The 19382-nt window shown below is 44.3% G+C and overlaps 1 pseudogene; it reads left to right on the top strand.

Moving 5' to 3' along the window:
- The window catches only part of LOC129555139 (guanylate cyclase 2G-like), a 58407-nt pseudogene that overhangs the window by 14542 nt on the left and 24483 nt on the right, over positions 1-19382 (top strand).

Here is a 19382-nt window from a genome sequence, read left to right as displayed (position 1 = left end):
GGTCTTTTCCAATGAGTCTGTTCTTTGTATCAGGTGGCCAAGGTATTGGAGCTTCAGCTTCAGCATCAGTCCGTCTAATGAATATTCAGGGTTGATTTCCTTTAAGATTGACTGATTTTATTTCCTTGCTGTCCAAGGGACTCTTAAGAGTCTTCTCCAGTGCCACAATTCAGAAGCATTGATACTTTGGTGTTTAGCCTTCTTTATGTTCCAACTCTTACACAATACGTGACTTCTGGAAAAACTACAGCTTTGAGTATATGGACCTTTGTCAGCAAAGTGATGTCTCTGCTTTTTAGTATGCTTACTAGGTTTGTCTTAGCTTTCTTTCCAAGGAGCAAGCATCTTATAATGGAATTTTAATGTTCCCAAATGGATTGGCCTAAGCAGGAGATGCTGGTTTGATTCCTGGGTCAGGAAGATACCCTGGAGAAGGGATAGGCCATCCACTATCGGGGACCAGCCTCGATATGGCCCAGGGTATCCTCGGGATGAACAGCGTCGGCATCAGCGAGAGAGAGAGAGAGACAGGGGCTGATGATTCCTTGGTTTATGCAGGAAACCAATAAAACCCCAGCACGGGGTTTGCTCTGTTTACGTAGGCCACAGGCGCCCTCTCAAATCACTGGAGGCACCCCACCAGGGCACCCCCTCGAGTGGGTCTTAGAAGCCCAGGCAGATAGGTAAACTCAGAGTGCCCAGCGCTCCAAGGATCTCAACCAGAAAAAGGAGAATAGAGAAAAGGACGGAAAAAGAGAAAGAACGACACGGGGAGACCAAACTTCAGTGAGCAAGGCCCAAAACTTTATTTTCCAGTGCTGCTTTTATACCCTAAGTTGTGCACATAAAAAATAGAGAAAGAGAGGTATAGAGTCACACCAAAATCACGCGGGGTCAGCAGTCTTGACCCTTATCAGGATCAGGGCTCATTTTTGTATGTCTCGTGATATACAAAAGTTTTGGGTGGTTTACATCATCTTCTGGCCATGTGGCCTGCTAACAATTTACGGCCCTCTCTCCTAACAAAGGTTAGTTAGCTAGAAAAAGTCTTATATTCTTTTAAGATGATTTTCCTAAAGTCAGGTGCTATACATATGACAAGGTTACATTCCTATATGGCACAGGTGTAGTGAGCTACAAGAAAGGAATTTATTAACTTAAGATCTGATGTGGTTAAATCAAAGGCTACTACTTATATTCTCTATATGTGATTAATATATTTCCAAGGATACAATAGATAGAGGAAACTTTGCAGCAAGCATTGATTCGACAATGAAATCTTTTTTAGTACTATTCTATTGATTTTAACTTCTTCAACAGATTTCTGTATTTTAGAATATTAGGCTTTCTGTCCTTGCATGGCTGGGAGGCTATAAACAGTCACATTCATAGTTGTAAGAGCCCGGACAAACTTGTCATGCAAGTTAGAAAGCTATCAGAGGGGCTTGGATTGGAACACTCCTATTAAGCCGAGGAGAACTTTTAAACTACAGCTCTGAATTAATGTTTTCACAGAAAGGTGGTTGGGGGGAAGCCCCCGTAAGTATTAGAGGACTTGGTAAGAGGCGTAAGATAGTAAAGCAGTCAGACTCCAGTTTTCTTTGGGGTAGATGCTCAGGTAAGTCCAGGGGGTTCCTCGAGTCCTGATTAGCCTTTGCCGGTCAGGCATCTTCCCCAATTGACCTTTGCCACGGGTAGGATTTCCCTCGCTGGCTCCCGGCAATCCACTTCAGTATTCATGGGCTTCCCTGGCGGCTCAGATGGTAAAAAGTCTGTCTGCAGTGTGGGAAACCTGGGTTCAATCCCTGGGTTGGAAGATCCCCTTGAGGAGGGCATGGCAACCTACTCCAGTATTCTTGCCTGGGGAATCCCCAAGGACAGAGAGTTGGACATGACTGAGTCTAAGCACACACAGAAGAAATAAAGCAACCGTGGCCAGCTAGGTTCTCAGTGTTGCAGGAACAGGCATTCTCCATGCAGTGGGGATGTTATAGTCTGTGAAGTGTGAAGATGCTTTCCAACAAGATTTGTCTAAATCAAACATGGAAGAAAACCCCAGCAACATCGGAGAATTGACACATCATCTCTGAAGTCAGAAGTGACGGTTTGAATCAAAAGATCGAGTCAGTTATTCTGCCCAGCAAAAAGATATTGCTCTCTCATGAATTATACTACCTGAAGGCTAGTATTCGAAGAGTTTGAAAAGCTCAAAGCTAGGTTTGAAGCGTCTAGGCGAGGAGGGGAAACTAGATGGTTCAGCAGATGTTTGAGTTAAGAGACCAAGGCCTGTTTTTGCAATGACATGTGCATGTCAGCTGTTCCTGCAATACCTGAGGTGGAGACAAGTAGAATAAATCAAGTTGGCATTGACCTTTAATTGTCTTCTTCTTTTTTTTTAAGACCCAGGGGGAATTTCTCCACTATTTCTTGGCTCCATGGCTCCCTTCTTGAGGACAGACCTGGCTATAGATTTTCCAATGAGCTCTGTGAAACTGAGCCGGCTTTTACAGGTCAGAGTGACTGCCTGGAGAAGGGAGCAGAAAAGGATTCATTACAACAGGACTTCTCAGCAGTGGCAACAGCACTGATGTTTAGGATAGGATAATCTTTGTGTGTGAGGGGCTGTCCTGTGCCTTGTAGGAGGCCTACCAGCATCCCTGGCTTTCGTGCACTAGATGACAGAAGCACCCTCTGGCTGTAACAACCAAAAATGTCTCCAGACATTGCCAAATCTCCCTTGGGGAGGCAACGTCACTGACCTCCCCCATTAAGAACCTCTGCCCTGAGAAAACTTGGCCCCTGAGATTTGAGTCTCGGGAATTCCATTTCTACAGAGATGGAGTCTGGAAAAGGGAGTGTTGCCCGGTGGTTAGGAGCCCAGGGCTGCAACGAGGTGGATCATAACTGAGAACAAGTGTAAAGAGAACACACAGTATATGTTGAATGAAAGGTGGTGATGGTATTAGAAGTTTTCTTTACAAGGGAAGTTTCTATGTAAGGAAGAGGTGAGTGCAGTTACCATGGGAATCAGATGGGTGTGGGAAGACCATGCACTTGGGGCCCAATAGGATTCCTGGGAAGATACATCTGAGTAGATTCTGTGTGCTTTAACTTGGACCCGCGCCTGGGCAGCTGTTGAGCCTTCTGTTTGGCAGGGCCGGGCTAGGGCCCCAGTGTGGTCAGTTCTGCTCCTAGGTGGGCCTCAGCGATGCTATGTCTTTGCCATTTAGGTGTGAACACTGTGATCTTCACCCTAACCCTCCTGATCACCATCCTGGGAGCTGTCATCATAGGTCTGATTTTAAGGATAAAGAGAGGAAAACTGCAGAGGTAAAATAAAGATATTTGGTGGCAAATCAATTATAATGACATCACCATTCTGCTCAGAGCAAGGTGAGGCCATGCCTGGCCCAGACATCCACTTTCCTGCTCACTGCTGGTGGCCCATGGAAGGGTCCTGAGCTCGAGGCCTGTGAGGGTGCAGGCTGACTCACTTATAAAGTGGATGCTTAGTGGAGAGTCTTGGGCCCTGCGTTCTCGTTCTAGACCTACCACTTTCTTGCTGGGAGCATCATTTCCGGGCCTCAGTTTCTGAATACTTAAATATGATCAGATGGTGTCTAAGTTCCCTTCAGCTCTGTTTTGTGGTGCATAAGAGAACCTGTATGCATGTATGCCAAGTCACTTCAGTCGTGTCCAACTCTGTGGCCCCAAGGACCATAGCCCACCAGGCTCCCCTGTCCATGGGATTCTCCAGGCAAGAATACTGGAGTGGGTTGCCATGTCTTCCTGACCAGAGATTGAATCCATGTCTCCTGCACTGGCAGGCAGGTTCTTTACCACTGGTGCCACCTGGGTAGTAGAAGAATCCACATATCTTGCTCAAATAGTAAAGCTGTCTCCTGGGGAGCATTTAGTTATTTTCAAAACCACATTAACATCTTTAACTTACTGATAACTAAGGCAATACAATTCATGTATTCAACACACACATGTGTTGCCCATCTACTTCTGGGCCGACGGAGTGGAGGGTACACTGGGAACGGATGCCTTCCGAGGGAGGCGGGTGCTCTGGGAGGCGTCTACAAAGTGAGGCAGAGACCCCCACAGGTCTTTGTGGGTGTGGCTTAGGGACTGAACGTTGCAGCATTGTGAAGGCTTCAGAGAAGAGGTGTCATCTGGGGAGGGTGGGTTTGCTAGTGGTGACCAGGAGAAGTAATGCCAGGGTATACTGGGGTGTGGGCTTCCCAGGGCTGCGTGGCTTGACACACGTTTAACAAGCATGACCTTATTTGATACATATATAACATGTATGTAATTCCAGAATATACAACTGTCTTTTATGCATACTTTAAGCTTGAAGTTTTGAAGTGCCTTTTTTCTTCCTTTTTTTTTTGTTGTTGTTGATATTAGGGTAATTTTTGCCAGCATGTATTAATTATTCTGAAGTACTTTTTGCCTTCCCAGAGGGATTAGTGAGAAATGTTCTTCAGAGTAGAAAGACAGAACCCAAGTTTCTACACTTAGATAAGAGCTCTTTGTTCCTGCAGGAAGATGAAGGGAGGGTTTCAAGTTTACTTTCAAGTGAATCTCAAAGTGATCAAAAACCCACAAATGAAATAAATTTTATGTCAAAGATTAAAAATTTTAGAATTTCAGGTAGTACTTATTCAGGAATACATGCTACTGATGATATTCAGAGAATAACAAGATAGGCAGATCAACTATTGGATTAGAATCTATGCACTTCAACAAATATATGAATCTCAAATATCTCAAAGAAAAAGTATTGCAGAATGTTGTTACTTGTTAGAAAAGTGCTCAAGTTAGACCAAGGAAAACAGGTTTGCTCTGAAGACATTTAGCTTAATCGTAAAATCAAGAAAGCATGATGAATCAAAATCAAACAATCTTCTCGTGTTATGTATATTTTATTCCTGTTATATTGGCTTTATTTTCAAAATTGTAGTTTGCAAAATTAGTTTCCTTTTACTGGTATTCTTAAATATACTATTTATTGAATAAATGAATTATGAATTTCAATAAAAGGTGACTTGACAGGTACTAAGTCAAAGAGTGGAGAAGGTAACAGTAACCCACTCCAGTGTTCTTGCCTGGAGAATTCCATGGACAGAGGAGTCTGGCAGGCTACAGTCCGTTGGGTCGCAGAGAGTCAAACACGACTGAGCGACTAATACTTTCACGTTCAAGTCAAAGAGGCTTGATCAGGAGATTGGGGTTCATTTATAAATTATTTTTCAAGTGTCCCTGGGGATCCTGGGGCTCACTGGTCTGGCCTTGATGGATGATAGAATGAGGTAGAGGTGTGGTGGGGAGGAATTCTGAGTCCTCTTCTGCAACTGAAACAGCTCTGCCTTGGTCTATTGTATTCTACATTAGGGTCCTGAATAAGACTCTTCTTGAAAATCTGGGTTACTCTGTTTAAGATATATTCTCTAGGGACTTCCCTGGTGGTCCAGTGATTAAGGCTTTGTGTTCTCAATGTAGGGGACCTGGGCTTGATCCCTTGTCAGGGAACTAGATCCTGTATGTCACAGTGAAATATCCTGCATAGTGCAACTAAGACCTGGCCCAGCCAAATAAAAAAAAAATTATAAATATTTTTAAAAAATCTTAAAATACATTCTTTAGGTGTTGGGGAGGCCATGGGGGCGGGACGCAGAGAGGTCACATCCTCACATGCTCATTGAGGAAAATGACTTCAGCATCAGGTCATGCATCAGGTTAAGTGCCAGGGTCAGAACTTGAATTGGGGTAGCCTGAGTCCAGAGTCTTAGCCACCACACTGTCCGTGTTGGCCCAGACCCAGCAGTGGTATGTGGAGCAGTTCAGCACTTGCCCTACAGGTCAGAGAGATCAGGGCTGGAGTCCTGACGCTCATTTATTAACTACTATTCACCTTGGCACTAATTTACCTCATCTATAAAAGTGACAGTCTCATTAGTACTTGGTCATCCTACTGAGAGCAACCGAGTTGTGTCCTGTTTTGCAGCCACCTCAGAGGGCCATGCCTGAGTCCAGAGGGAACAACAGTATCACATCTAGTGTGACAATTTTGGGGGATGTCAACTCCTTTGCCGACAGCCAGTGGGGGCAAGAGCTCTTTTATGCCCCAGCAGGGCTTTACCAGGTACTTCTGAGGGCAGAGTGGTTACATGCAGATGTTCAAATTCTGGTTGTACTACCTACAGATGTGTGACCTTGAACAAGTTCCCTGACCTCGGAGATCTTGTCTGTAAAAGGGCGAATCATATATGCCTTGCAGGGCCATGCTGCTGCTAAGTCACTTCAGTCGTGTCCGACTCTGTGCGACCGCATAGACGGCAGCCCGTCAGGCTCCCCCGTCCCTGGGATTCTCCAGGCAAGAGTACTGGAGTGGGTTGCCACTTCCTTCTCCAATGCATGAAAGTGAAAAGTGAAAGTGAAATCCCTCAGTCGTGTCCGACTCTTAGCAACCCCATGGACTGCAGCCTACCAGGCTCTTCCATCCATGGGATTCTCCAGGCAAGAGTACTGGAGTGTGTTGCCATTGCCTTCTCTGTTGCAGGGCCATACTGCCTGTTAAATGAGGTCTCCTGTGTCGAGCAGTTAGCTGGGATCCTGGACACAGCACCATGCTACCCTCCGGGTAGGTTTGGGCTGGGAGGTGCTCAGTGATCCTTTCCTAGGTGGATTTCTTTCCAGTCTTCTTTCCCTCCCCCCACCGCCCCCACCCTTTCCTAGCTCTTTCTGAGTGTAGCATTTTCCGGTTAATCCTGGGTTAAGAACATTCTGCTCCATCTCTGGCTCCAGGGCAAACATGTGGCCATCTGCTATTTTGGTGACCAAGCAGAAACCTGGAACAGGAAGCTGCCTGTGCTGCAGGAAATCTGGCTGGTGAGGCCCCCACTCTTGGGAGGAGACAAAGCTTTGCTGCCCTCAGCCTCTCCTCTGCAAACTCCCCATTCCCACCTCAGGGGTCCTCACCCCGCAGGGCAATTCTGGGAATCTGCTTCCTTAACTTGGCCCAAGACCACCACCCCAAGAGCCCAAACTGAGGTCTAAAGACCTCAGTCCCCTTATGCCTGACTCAGCGCCTGAATCCTGGGAGCTCTCCTAGCCTGTTCTCTGCCTTTAATCCTGACCTTAATCCTGCCTTGCCGGGAGTCAGGTTTATCGGATTCACTTCTGGACACCCTGGTTTTATGTTGTGTTAGTCACTCACTCGTGCCTGACTCTTTGTGACCTCACGGACTGTAGCCCACCAGGCTCCTCTGTCCATGGGATTCTCCAGGCAAGAATACTGGAGTGGGTAGCCATTCCCTTCTCCAGGGGATCAAACCCGGTTCTCCTACACTGCAGGTAGATTCTTTACTGTCTGAGTCACCAGGGAAGCCCTGTGGTTTTAGTAAATTCCCATTACTGGGGAGACTTCAATCATCCCTCTGGTTTATTTGCTGGAGGCAGACTGCCTGGATTTACCTCCAAGCTCTGCCACTAAGAAGTTGTATGGTCTTTAACACATTACTTTATCTTTTGAGCATCAGTTTCCTAATCTGTAAAATGTGAGCAGTTATAGTTCTTATCTCACAGGGTCTTTGAGAAAATTAGATGACAGTGTATAAAGCACATAGCACCATCCCTAGAGCAGGAAACATACTATAATCACAAGCTATTATTCCATCATTATTTTCAGATGTATGAATTAAGGCATGAAAACATTGTTCCCTTCTTTGGTGTTTGCACAGAATCACCAAACATCTGCTTTGTCACCTAATATTTCAAAAAAAGGAAGTCTTAAGGTAAGCAAAAGAATCAATCTTACCTCACATTTGATTAGCAGCACCTTTATGGCAGAAAGTGAAGAAAAACTAAAGAGCCTCTTAATGAAAGTGAAAGAGGAGAGTGAAAAAGTTGGCTTAAAGTTCAACATTCAGAAAACTAAGATCATGGCATCCGGTCCCATCACTTCATGGCAATTAGATGGGAAAACAGTGGAAACAGTGGGAGACTTTATTTTTGGGGGCTTTAAAATCACTGCAGATGGTGACTGCAGCCATGAAATTAAAAGATGCTTACTCCTTGGAAGGAAAGTTATGATCAACCTAGACAGCATATTAAAAAGCAGAGACATTACTTTGCCAACCAAGGTCCATCTAGTCAAGGCTTTGGTTTTTCCAGTAGTCATGTATGGATGCGAGAGTTGGACTATAAAGAAAGCTGAGCACTGAAGAATTGATGCGTTTGAACCGTGGTGTTGGAGAAGACTTTTGAGAATCCCTTGGACTACAAGGAGATCCAACCAGTCTATCCTAAAGCAGATCAGTCCTGGGTGTTCATTGGAAGGACTGATGTTGAAACTGAAGCTCCAATACTTTGGCCACCTGGTGTGAAGAGCTAACTGACTCATTTGAAAAGACCCTGATGCTGGGAAAGATTGAGGGCAGGGTGAGAAGGGGATGACAGAGGATGAGATGGTTGGATGGCATCACTGAATCAATGGATGTGAGTTTGGGTAGACTCCGGTAGTTGGTGATGGACAGGGAGGCCTGGCGTGCTGTGATTCGTGGGGTCGCAAAGAGTCGGACACGACTGAGCGACTGAACTGAACTGAATAAAGAAGCTTATCAATGCTTTTGCCCCTTCATCCAAGAGCAGTTCTTCTCCACTCTGATTTCAAGATCTGAATTATCTGAATTATTTTGCTGGGATGCCTGCAGAGGATTAAATCAGCAGCACAGTGGCCAAGTGTCTGGTTTCTCTGTTCTTGGTGGAACCCGTCTGAGCTTGGTTTTGTCTCCTACGGTGTCATAGCTACTTCTGGACTGTGTTCCTGGGCCCATCTTCCCCGTGATATGTGACCATCAGCTTTATGTCAGGAACGAGGAAGTATTTGTAAAACTCAAGACTGCATAACTTTGTCAATATTGAATCGGGTTATGGTTTCTCCCAGGAAGAGTTCTGGTTACTAGATTTAGAGTTCTCTGCCTCAGGTGTTATGAAGTGAAGTGAAGTCGCTCAGCAGTGTCCGACTCTTTGCGACCCCGTGGACTGTAGCCTACCAGGCTTCTCCATCCATGGGATTCTCCAGGCAAGAATACTGGAGTGGGTTACCATTTCCTTCTCCAGGGGATCTTCCTGACCCAGGGATCGAACCCAGGTCTCTCGCATTGGAGGCAGACGCTTTAACCTCTGAGCCACCAGGGAAGCCCAGGTGTCATCATTTCTGCTTAACCATCCAAAGCATTAGGATCAAATCTACAGAACCTATGAAGCTCCCTGTGCTTCCAGGTGTGTCAGTTGTGATGTTTGGAATAATTGTGTTTTTCAGGATGTTTTGAGAAACTCAGGCAATGAAATGGATTGGATATTCAAGCTCTCATTTGCAAATGACATACTCACATATCATATGTGAGTATCACATAAACCCATGTAAAGAACAAATAGTGTTCTTGAGTTGTTCTGTGTTTTGGATTAACTATAATCTTTCTTGAAAATTCTGGTCCTCCTCAAATCTCTTCAAACAAAGTAATTCCACTCCTAAAATCCACCTCTTCCATCAAATTTACATCCTTTTCACCCTCCCTGATCTCAAGTACATGTCAACAGAGTAAAATATTTTACACTCAAGTTGGAAGGGATACCTAAATATGAACGGAGTATTTACATTTTAGCGTAGAATTTTTTTACCCCAAAGAAAATCTAATTACTGGATCATAAAGTGAGTTGGAGAGGGAGATCCTAATAACCCTTCCTTATCCCTAACCCTTGATTCTTTTCTCCAGAAAATGGGAATGACTGCCGCAGTCACCACAGAGCTGCTGATCTAAGAGGCGGCCTTAGGATGCATATCTGAGAAAGTAAACTAGCAGGTGAATCTTTACTTTGGGCACAGAGGGTTGTGATGGATATAAAGAAGAGGAGGAATAATAGTACTAATAGCTAAAATATATTTAGTGCTTGTTTTGTTCTCACAACAAAATATAAGGAAGATCTAAAAAAAAAGGTAGATTTATTATCATTCCCATTTCACAGATGGAAAATGACTTGGGGGACCCATTCTGAGGGTGCTCTCTTCACTCTGGGCTAAAATCCAGCTGGTCTTTCTCAGCTCACTGCATCTGCTTTTTCCATTAGAGGGGACCAAGCCAAAGACCTGGAAATGGGTCCTGGTGAGGGAGCCACTCACCCTGACACATGGCAGCAGGACAAGGCTGTCTGTCCATGAATCAACATTCCCATCTATCAGCTGATAGACTCCTATAGGCAAGACCCTGCCTGAGTGTTGTGGGGGGTACATGGGTGAAATATAAACTGCTCTCCTGGGTTTTTAGGCCAGTGACTCACTGAGTGGCTGTGGCACATTACTTTCCTGCTAACGGTAGGAGCGGATCTGTGAGCCTAGAAAGAGCAGCTGGATTTTAGCCCTGGGTGAAGAGAGCATTTTCAGAATGTTGGCCCACAGTGTCATGGCCCACCTGACTCATTTTCCATCTGAAATAGGGATAATAATAGACTTGCCTCATATTCTGTTGCAAGGATAAAGTAAACTAATGAACACAAAGTGCTCGAAAGTATCTGAGCCAGAGGAAGTATCAGATATATTTTAGCTATTATTATTATTGTTACTCAGCCTCCATGTAGGTTTCATGGATGAGGTTGACCTGATTGACCTCGAAGGACATTTGTTCCTCAAGAATTTGATTGCTTTTTGTGTCTAAGGAGCTAAGTCTTAATGACCCTGTTAAACTTTGACCTGGATGTTCATTGGAGGGACTGATGCTAAAGCTGAAACTGCAATACTTTGGCCACCTCATGCGATGAGTTGACTCACTGGAAAAGACTCTGATGCTGGGAAAGGTTGGGGGCGGGAGGAGAAGGGGACGACCGAGAATGAGATGGCTGGATGGCATCACCGACTCTGTGGACATGAGTTTGAGTGTACTCCGGGAGTTGGTGATGGACAGGGAGGCCTGGCGTGCTGTGATTCATGTGGTCGGGGAGAGTCAGACACGACTGAGCGACTGAACTGAACTGAACTGAACCCAGGCCTTAGTGGGAAGTCAATGTGTTGTTACCAAGTGAGGTAGACAAAGAGAAACCTCCCTGTGATTGGTTTCCACTGGGCCACTACTCTTACTGTTTTAGTAAAACTTCATTGAGCGTCTCTTAAGGGTTTGATCTAATCTGTGTACATTCTTAGGAAGACAAGGACTTGTTTTCATCTTTGAATGGCTTAAAATTAAGCTAGAGAAAAAATGAAAAGGTCAGGAATTGTACATAGGAAATTATTTAGATGGTGGTATAACAGTTTTAAAATAGGAAGCTCTGACATGGTACCCTCTCCTCTGGGATCTTCTCTTTTTCCCCTCCCCTACTTTCCATTCAGTTCAGTTCAGTTCAGTTCAGTCGCTCAGTCGTGTCCGACTCTCCGCGACCCCATGAATCACAGCACGCCAGGCCTCCCTGTCCATCACCAACTCCCGGAGTTCACTCAAACTCATGTCCACAGAGTCAGTGATGCCATCCAGCCATCTCATTTTCTGTCGTCCCCTTCTCCTCCCACCCCCAACCTTTCCCAGCATCAGAGTCTTTTCCAGTGAGTCAACTCATCGCATGAGGTGGCCAAAGTATTGGAGTTTCAGCTTCAGCATCAGTCCTTCCAATGAACACCCAGGATTGATCTCCTTTAGAATGGACTGGTTGGATCTCCTTGCAGTCCAAGGGACTCTCAAGAGTCTTCTCCAGCACCACAGTTCAAAAGCATCAATTCTTCGGCGATCAGCTTTGTTCACAGTCCAACTCTCACATCCATACATGACCACGGGAAAAGCCATAGCCTTGACTAGATGGACCTTTGTTGGCAAAGTAATGTCTCTGCTTTTTAATATACTATCTAGGTTGGTCATAACTTTCCTTCCAAGGAGTAAGTGTCTTTTAATTTCATGGCTGCAATCAGCATCTGCAGTGATTTTGGAGCCCCCAAAAATAAAGTCTGACACTGTTTCCACTGTTTTTCCATCTATTTCCCATGAAGTGATGGGACTAGATGCCATGATCTTTGTTTTCTGAATGTTGAGCTTCAAGCCAACCTTTTCACTCTCCTCTTTCACTTTCATCAAGAGGCTTTTGAGTTCCTCTTCACTTTCTGCCATAAGGGTAGTGTCATCTGCATATCTGAGGTTATTGATATTTCTCCCGGCAATCTTGATTCCAGCTTGTGCTTCTTCCAGCCCAGCGTTCCTCATGATGTACTCTGCATGGAAGTTAAATAAGCAAGGTGACAATATACAGCCTTGACGTACTCCTTTTCCTATTTGGAACCAGTCTGTTGTTCCATGTCCAGTTCTGACTGTTGCTTCCTGACCTGCATACAGGTTTCTCAATAGGCAGGTCAGGTGGTCTGGTATTCCCATCTCTTTCAGAATTTTCCACAGTTTATTGTGATCCACATAGTCAAAGGCTTTGGCATAGTCAATGAAGCAGAAATAGATCCATTACCTTCCCACTAAGCTCCAATACTTTGGCCACCTCATGCGAAGAGTTGACTCACTGGAAAAGACTCTGATGTTGGGAGGGATTGGGGGCAGGAGGAGAAGGGGACGATAGAGAATGAGATGGCTGGATGGCATCACTGACTTGATGGACATGAGTTTGAGTGAACTCCGGGAGTTGGTGATGGACAGGGAGGCCTGGTGTGCTGTGATTCATGGGGTTACAAAGAGTCAGACACAACTGAGTGACTGAACTGCACTGAACTGAAGCCCAGGGAAGTAGTCTCACCTCATCTTCAGTGATATGCCTCCTATCCCAATCAAAGCAGTTGGCATCATTTATATTGAATGTAAAGAGAAAGCTATTAAGTTCTCACCATGATGTGAATGACTAGCCTTTTGGTGTGGGTGTTTGGTTTTCAAGAATTAACTCAGGATGGTCTGGAGATATGCTGGGGTGGGTGTGAGTGACACTTTGAAGGGGACAATCTCCCTGGTGGTCATCACCTATTTTAGGGTCACTGAGTCTGTCCTCCATTCCACGCCAGAAGAACAAAGGACAGCTCGACTCTTTGCTTTGGAAGGCTTGCTGTCTCCTGAAATGAAGTGTACACATTGCACTATGTAGGGCCTCTGAGGCCAATTACTCTGAAAACATTCCTTGAAAGAGGATTAAGAATAACAGAAAATTCCCTATATCATGTTGGAGGTTTGGCATGGGTGACTTTTACGTGAACCCAGGTGCTGGACTGAGCTCTGAGGGTCAGGTTGCATTTCAGGCCATCACATGCCAGTCATAAGAACAATTCCTCTCCCGATGTCCATTTGACCAGAACCTCCTCTATACCAGGCATCAGGGAGATTCTGAGATACCACCAACTTTTCAAGATAGCAAATGTATTAATCAAACACCTAATTGGGTTAACCCAATTGGGAGGGTGCAGAGGAATGAGTCTTATTGTCCTGTGCTCAGAGAGTTCAACCCAGTGGGGCCAGGTTGGGAAGGATCTTTGGAGAGTATAATACTCATCTTGAGTTAGGGATAGGCCTTTGTTTCTCAGTGAGAGACATCTTGATTAACAGGATGAAAGAGAGTTTGGCATAGAAGTTGTCTTGGGGATTCAAACCCTGTCTCTTCCATGTATGGACCAGATGACCTTAACTAGTGTCCCTGTGTATGAAATAAAGATAACAACAGTACCTGACTCATAGTGTGGTTATGAGCACTAAGATATGCATGTTGCTTAGCATCATGCCTGCTCCAAAACAGTTATCTAATAAAGGTTAACTGTTAGTATTAGCAAGAGTATGGTTTACTCTGGAGGAGGAAATGGCAACCTACTCCAGTATTCTTGCCTGGGAAATCCCATGGACAGAGGAGCCTGGCAGGCTACAGTGCTTGGAATCACAGAGTCAGGCATGACTTAGCAAATGAGCATGCATGGTATTACTGTTACCCCAGATAACCCAATTTCTAATACTAAAAGCCATACACTTTCTTATTTAATTGAACAATAGGACAAGCCTGCATTGTTTAAATATGGTACCACCAGCTACATGTGACTACTGAACGTTAGCAGTGTGACTAGTTCAAATGGAGATGTGCTAAAAGTATAAAATGCATGCTAGTTTTTGAAGATTTAGTTAAAAAAAAAAGGAATGTGAAATATCTCAGTAATATTTTCATGTTGATTACATGTTGAAACAATGTTTTTTTAATACATTGGGTTATATAAAATATTAAAAGTAATTTCACCTGCTTAACTAAAAAATTAAACACGATACATGTGTTTACATTATATTTCTATTGGACAGTGCTCTTAATAATTAGCAATTAAACTTGTGGTTAATTTATCCTTAGCTCCAATATTTGTACTATTCATATTTATTTCATTTTCAAAAGCAAAGATAAAGAGGCTTAGTGAGGTAAAGTAACCGGCCCAACTGGCAACAGGCAGATCAGGCTCTGCAACAAGTCTGTCTCCAAAAGCTGAATTCTTCCTTCCCTGCCAAGTGCTAGAGAACACAGGTGTTTGGTTCAGAGGGAGGAGCCGTGTGGGCCAGCCTCAGCCTTCCAATTGGAAAATAAACGTGGCCTCAGACACATAGGTAATAGGACTGCCAAAAGTTTATGAAACCTGGCACTTAAATTGTGAGACTCTCATGGTTCTATTTGTTCTTAGACAATAGAATACATTTCAGGCTCTTATTGGACACTTCCATCAAGATAGAAAAATAAAAACAAAACAGACAAATGCATGCCATCTCTTGGAGAGAACTACCTTCCTAGGATTTCAGGCATCCCTCAACATGTCATTTTTGTCCTTATGGAAGGAGCTCTGCTAATATCCCTGGATGTCAGCAGTGGTCAGGAGCAACCAGAACGTAGAAGGTCTCATGTCTGCGGTGTACCTGGCATTAGCAAGGGCAGGGATAGTCGTGTGTGTCCAGGAGGAGTCCTGAGGAATGGAGAGGTCTCCGTGAGGTCTGAGAGGACTCTGGATGGGACTCAGTTCTCCCCAGATTTCAGGCCCAGACCTCTGTTTGTTGGAGCCTCACCAGAAACATTCCAGAGGCCACCCCACCCAGGCCCCTCCGGGACTGGTTAATCTAGTCTTATTTCTAAAATGTGATTCAACTTTGTCATCTCAAGAAACAATGAAGCAGGGTGGTAAAGGAACACAGCTTCCTGATTTTTTAGGGGTGAGGTGGGGGTAGTGTACCCATTGTCCTGAATGTTTCCTTATCGCTTTCTGTATTAGCCTGAATTCTATGCAATACTGGGCTCTTGCTAAAGCTGACAGTGATTCCGCCTGACATTACTGCTGGAGGAAAAGGGGAGTCCTGGAGCTGGTGCCCAAGAGGTCCAAGGACCCTGTCCCAGGGTACAATAATCTATTCAGGGACGCTCCTTGAATTCCTCCTTGCTGGACACCGGTGCCACCTTGTAACCACATCATGTGACTCAAGGCTAGACTTGTGATTCATTTAAACCTGATAGTGGTGTCAGAAGAAGAGGCATACTTTCATCTACCTGCTTCCTCCTCCACTCTCCTTTGCAAACACCAGGGCTCCAGAAACAGTAAAAGAAGTGGTTGAGAAGTGGCTGGACTTCAAAGGTGACTGAACCTGGGTTTATCTTCCAGCTTTATCCCTGCTCCCTGGGAGCAGTTTATTTTTTAAATAGTTTAACATACCTTAAAAAATTTTTTTTATTAGTGTATAGGAATGCAAGGGATTTCTGTGTGTTGATTTTATATCCTGCAACAAATGAGAAAATAGAAAGAGAAATTAAAGAAACAATTCCATTCACCATTGCAACGAAAAGAATAAAATACTTAGGAATATATCTACCTAAAGAAACAAAAAGACCTATATATAGAAAACTATAAAACACTGGTGAAAGAAATCAAAGAGGACACTAATAGATGGAGAAATATACCGTGTTCATGGATTGGAAGAATCAATATAGTGAAAATGAGTACACTACCCAAAGCAATCTATAGATGCAATGCAATCCCTATCAAGCTACCAACGATATTTTTCACAGAGCTAGAATAAATAATTTCACAATTTGTATGGAAATACAAAAAACCTCGAATAGCCAAAGCAATCTTGAGAAAGAAAAATGAAACTGGGGGAATCAACCTGCCGGACTTCAGGCTCTACTACAAAGCCACAGTCATCAAGACAGTATGGTACTGGCACAAAGACAGAAATATAGATCAATGGAACAAAATAGAAAGCCCAGAGATAAATCCACGCACCTATGGACACCTTATCTTCGACAAAGGAGGCAAGAATATAAAATGGACAAAAGACAGTCTCTTAACAAGTGGTGCTGGGGAAACTGGTCAACCACTTGTAAAAGAGTGAAACTAGAACACTTTCTAACACCATACACAAAAATAAACTCAAAATGGATTAAAGATCTAAACATAAGACCAGAAACTATAAAACTCCTAGAGGAGAACGTAGGCAAAACACTCTCCGACATAAATCACAGCAGGAACCTCCTTGACCCACCTCCCAGAATATTGGAAATAAAAGCAAAAATAAATAAATGGGACCTAATTAAAATCAAAAGCTTCTGCACAATAAAGGAAACTATAAGCAAGGTAGCAAGGTGAAAAGACAGCCTTCAGAATGGGAGAAAATAATAGCAAATGAAGCAACTGATAAAGGATTAATCTCCAAAATATACAAGCAGCTCCTGCAGCTCAATTCCAGAAAAATAAGTGACCCTATCAAAAAATGGGCCAAAGAACTAAACAGACATTTCTCCAAAGAAGACATACAGATGGCTAACAAACACATGAAAAGATGCTCCACGTCACTCATAATCCGAGAAATGCAAATCAAAACCACAATGAGGTACCATTTCACGCCAGTCAGAATGGCTGCTATCCAAACGTCTACAAGCAATAAATGCTGGAGAGGGTGTGGAGAAAAGGAAACCCTCTTACACTGTTGGTGGAAATGCAAACTAGTACAGCCACTACGGAGAACAGTGTGGAGATTCCTTAAAAAACTGGAAATAGAACTGCCATACGACCCAGCAATCCCACTTCTGGGCGTACACACTGAGGAAACCAGAATTGAAAGAGACACATGTACCCCAATGTTCATCACAACACTGTTTATAATAGCCAGGACATGGAAGCAACGTAGATGTCCATCTGCAGACAAATGGATAAGAAAGCTGTGGTACATATACACAATGTAATATTACTCAGCCATTAAAAAGAATACATTTGAATCAGTTCTAATGAGGTGGATGAAACTGGAGCTTATTATACAGAGTGAAGTAAGCCAGAAAGAAAAATACCAATACAGTATACTAACGCATATACATGGAATTTAGAAAGATGATAACGATAACCCTGTATACGAGACAGCGAAAGAGACACATGTATAGAACAGTCTTTTGGACTCTGTGGGAGAGGGCGAGGGTGGGATGATTTGGGAGAATGGCATTGAAACATGTATATTATCATATGTGAAATGAATCATCAGCCCAGGTTCGATGCATGATACAGGATGCTCATGGCTGGTGTGCAGGGATGACCCAGAGGGATGATATGGGGAGAGAGATGGGAGGGAGTTCAGGATGGGGAACACATGTACAGCCGGGGCGGATTCATGTCAATGTATGGCAAAACAAATACAATATTGTAAAGTAAAAAACAAAAATTAATTAATTAATTAAAAAAATTTTTTTAAAACTTGGGGTATAATTGCTTTACAATGTTGTATTAGTTTCTGCTGTACAACAGTGTAAACCCGCCATATGTATCCATATATCTCTTCCCTCTTGAGGCTCCTCCCACCCCCACAGGGAGCAGTTTAATATCCGAGTTTCTTCATTGTGAGAGATTCCCCACAACGCCCTCAATCTCCTTGGCAAATAAGAGTCATCACTGCCTTGGGGACTGAACTTCTTTGGCCCGCCTTCAGATTAAGTCCTCTTCCTCCATTCTGATCAGTCTCCTCTGCACTCAGGCTTGGTTTGTGTGATATGTAATCTGCAGTAATACAGGTTCTTGTGTCTGGGCCCAAGCATTCCTTTATTCTTTTTAAACTCCCCAGGTGATTTCAATGTGCAGCCAAGGTTGAGAACAATTGACAAGGACAAGTCTTCTCAGCTTGATAGGTACATGCATCTCCTGGGGACCGGGTTTAAATGCAGTCTGATCCAGTAGGTCTGGGCAGGGCCTGAGATTCTGCATTTCTGAGGGTCTCCCAGGGGATGCTGATGCTGCGGGTCCCTGGGACATCTTTCAAGTAGCAGGGGTCTAAGGCAGACCCATCTCACAGATGGTAAAATTGAGGCCCAGTTAGATGATTTGTTTGAAGAAACTTAGTGGTAAAGTTTAGGCTTGAACATGTCTTCTGACTCTAGGCTTTTTTCCTGTCCTCTTTATAAATAAGTAATATTATAAACAATAGTGCTTTCTTATTGCATACAAATAATTGATGTAACGTGTTGTGGTTCGTGGGCTTAGTTGCTGCATGACATGTGGGATCCCAGTCTCCTGACCTGGGATCAAATCCATGTCCTCTGTGTTGCAAGGCAGACTCCCAAACACTGGGCCACCAGGGAAGTCCCCTGTCATCTCTGTTTTGACAAGAAGAGTGAGGCTCATGGGATAAAGTTACTTGCCTCTACCATGCGGTAGATCTAGGGTTTGAACCCAAGAGTCTGATCACAAGGCTACTTTTTTTTAAAGCTGGTCTTGCCTTTGTGGCTCCACATTAAGGGGCCGGAAATAGTTTTCTCCCTTTCGGATGTCCCTGCCCAGGGTGACTCCCTGGGCGAGGGGATCTTGAACAAATGAATGTGGAAATGAACATGTCTCCCACCATGGCCTGTCTGTTTCTGTCCGCCGGTCTCTATGTCTTCCAGCAGCATCCATCAGCAGCCCCTGCTCTAATCCATTTACTCATTTTCACTCTTTAGGGTCTGCTGTTCCTCCACAGGAGCCCCCTGGGGTCCCACGGCAACCTGAAGCCTTCCGACTGCCTGGTGGATGGCCGGATGCAGGTGAAGCTGTTGGGATTCGGGCTGTGGGAACTCCAGCATGGCTGGATACAGAACATACAATGAGGAAACGACGGACCCGTCGGGTAACCACTGCAAATCCTGCACCCACTAGCTGTTGAGAGAGGGGTACAGGGCTCCTCAACCCACCTGCGCTTTCTGATGCTCACCCGCTCGGAGCCCTGCAGTTGGGCCTTCCTCTGGGGCTGATGGATGCAGTTATTCTGGTCACCCAAAGAGAGGGAAAACAAAAAAAAATAAAACAAAACAACCCACTAGTGGCCTGAATCCATGGTGGGGTGTCTGCGTGCAGAGACTAGTCCTTGCCCTGACTCAGCTGCGTGACC

This window comes from Moschus berezovskii, chromosome 12 (genome assembly GCF_049115385.1).
Source record: "Moschus berezovskii isolate FMDL1 chromosome 12, NW_MosBer_1.0, whole genome shotgun sequence".
Lineage (NCBI taxonomy): Eukaryota > Metazoa > Chordata > Mammalia > Artiodactyla > Moschidae > Moschus > Moschus berezovskii.
Note: the sequence above shows the minus strand (reverse complement) of the source record. Positions and strands in the feature narration are given on the sequence as shown.